The sequence below is a fragment of the Coregonus clupeaformis genome, chromosome 27, assembly GCF_020615455.1.
Source record: "Coregonus clupeaformis isolate EN_2021a chromosome 27, ASM2061545v1, whole genome shotgun sequence".
In the NCBI taxonomy this organism is placed as follows: domain Eukaryota; kingdom Metazoa; phylum Chordata; class Actinopteri; order Salmoniformes; family Salmonidae; genus Coregonus; species Coregonus clupeaformis.
In genome coordinates this window covers 28,539,827-28,541,912 of record NC_059218.1, presented here as the reverse complement: position 1 = coordinate 28,541,912, position 2,086 = coordinate 28,539,827, and the positions used below count along the sequence as shown (strand labels likewise).

At 43.3% G+C, this 2,086-nt stretch overlaps 1 long non-coding RNA gene across 1 annotated transcript; it reads right to left on the bottom strand.

Annotated features, from left to right (window-relative positions):
* Positions 1–239: 239 nt before the first annotated feature.
* Positions 240–799, bottom strand: LOC121541390. Its single transcript, XR_005995747.1, has 3 exons — positions 740–799; positions 516–564; positions 240–401 (listed from the first exon to the last, which is right to left on the bottom strand). It is a non-coding gene; the product is annotated as an uncharacterized LOC121541390 (long non-coding RNA).
* Between the last annotated feature and the right edge of the window lie 1,287 nt (positions 800–2,086).

Here is a 2,086-nt window from a genome sequence, read left to right as displayed (position 1 = left end):
GGAAAGGTTCCGGGACATTGATAAAATGAACTAGCTAATCCAACAAAACAGAAATTAAGGCTTTTCTATACTGTACATACATTTATTTACCCTTCTCTGACGTATTCATATTCATCCCACCGAGAATTCAACAATATGCTATACAATCTGGTACATAAATCTCCTCTAAGGATGCAGTGAGTGGTCTGCAACTATGTGGGGCATACTCAAGGAATATGAGCTATATTCTAAGGGTTGTGTGTGACTATGGCCGTGTTTAAGATACTGAGTATAATGACAACAACCAAGATAATGGGCCAGTTCACTGATAGAGACCCTCCCTCACTGTTTGATAAACTGAGCCACGGCTTTCAGTTCCTCTGGCGTGATGGAGATAAACTTCCCTCTGTCGTTGATCACTCCTGGAGAAAAGAAAGAGAACAAAGACGGTCAGAGGACAGGGAAGCAAGAGTGCCTACTAATTTACTCAGAGGAATTCTATGTTCATTTTAGCACACACTGTATCATTCACTTACCTGTGAGTTCACCATCAGCTAAGAGGTCCTGCAGTCTCACAATTGCATCCTGTGAGAAAAGGTTTGAGGTATGATGATCAAATCATCTCCTTTCTCTCGACCACCACAAAAAAACACTAATATAACCTTGAATGTAGTGTGGAGATTCATCACAATCTGACACACATATTTCAAAATGAGAACAGACCATTGAGACCACTTTCCAGCCATCACCCACCACTCACCTGTGTGCGCATTCCAAAGTGTGACGCCAGGTCTTCCAGCAGTACTACAGTGGCTTGAGAAAGTATTCACCCTCCTTGGCATTTTTCCTATTTTGTTGCCTTACAACCTGGAATTAAAATGGATTTTTTGGGAGTTTGTATTATTTGATTTACAAAACATGCCTACCACTTCGAAGAGGCAAAATAAGCTTGGCACATCTAGCCACTGGGATTTTTGGCCATTCTTCAAGGCAAAACTGCTCCAGCTCCATCAAGTTGGATGGGTTCCGCTGGTGTACAGCAATCTTTAAGTCATACCACAGATTCTCAATTGGATTGAGGTCTGGGCTTTGACTAGGCCATTCCAAGACATTTAAATGTTCCCCTTAAACCACTCAAGTGTAGTTTTAGCAGTATGCGTAGGGTCATTATACTGCTGGAAGGTGAACATCCGTCCCAGTCTCAAATCTCTGGAAGACTGAAACAGGTTTCCCTCAAGAATTTCCCTGTATTTAGCGCCATCCATCATTCCTTCAATTCTTCAATGAAAAACATCCCCACAGCATGATGCTGCCACCACCATGCTTCACTGTGGGGATGGTGTTCTCGGGGTGATGAGAGGTGTTGGGTTTGCGCCAGACCTAGCGTTTTCCATGATGGCCAAAAAGCTCAATTTTAGTCTCATCTGACCAGAGTACCTTCTTCCATTTGTTTGGGGAGTCTCCCACATGCCTTTTGGCGAACACCAAACGTGTTTGCTTATTTTTTTCTTTAAGCAATGGCTTTTTTCTGGCCACTCTTTCGTAAAGCCCAGCTCTGTGGAGTGTACGGCTTAAAGTGGTCCTATGGACAGATACTCCAATCACCGCTGTGGAGCTTTGCAGCTCTGCAGCTCTTTCAGGGTTATCTTTGATCTCTTTGTTGCCTCTCTGATTAATGCCCTCCTTGCCTGGTCTGTGAGTTTTGGTTGGCGGCCCTCTCTTGGCAGGTTTGTTGTGGTGCCATATTCTTTCCATTTTTTAAATAATGGATTTAATGGTGCTCTGTGGGATGTTCAAAGTTTCAGATATTTTTTTATAACCCAACCCTGATCTGTACTTTGTCCCTGACCTGTTTGGAGAGCTCCTTGGTCTTCATGGTGCCGCTTGCTTGGTGGTGCCCCTTGCTTAGTGGTGTTGCAGACTCTGGGGCCTTTCAGAACAGGTGTATATATACACTGAGATCATGTGACACTTAGATTGCACACAGGTGGACTTTATTTAACTAATTATGTGACTTCTGAAGAGAATTGGTTGCACCAGACCTTATTTAGGGGCTTCATAGCAAAGGGGGTGAATACATATGCACGCACCACTTTTCCGTTATTTT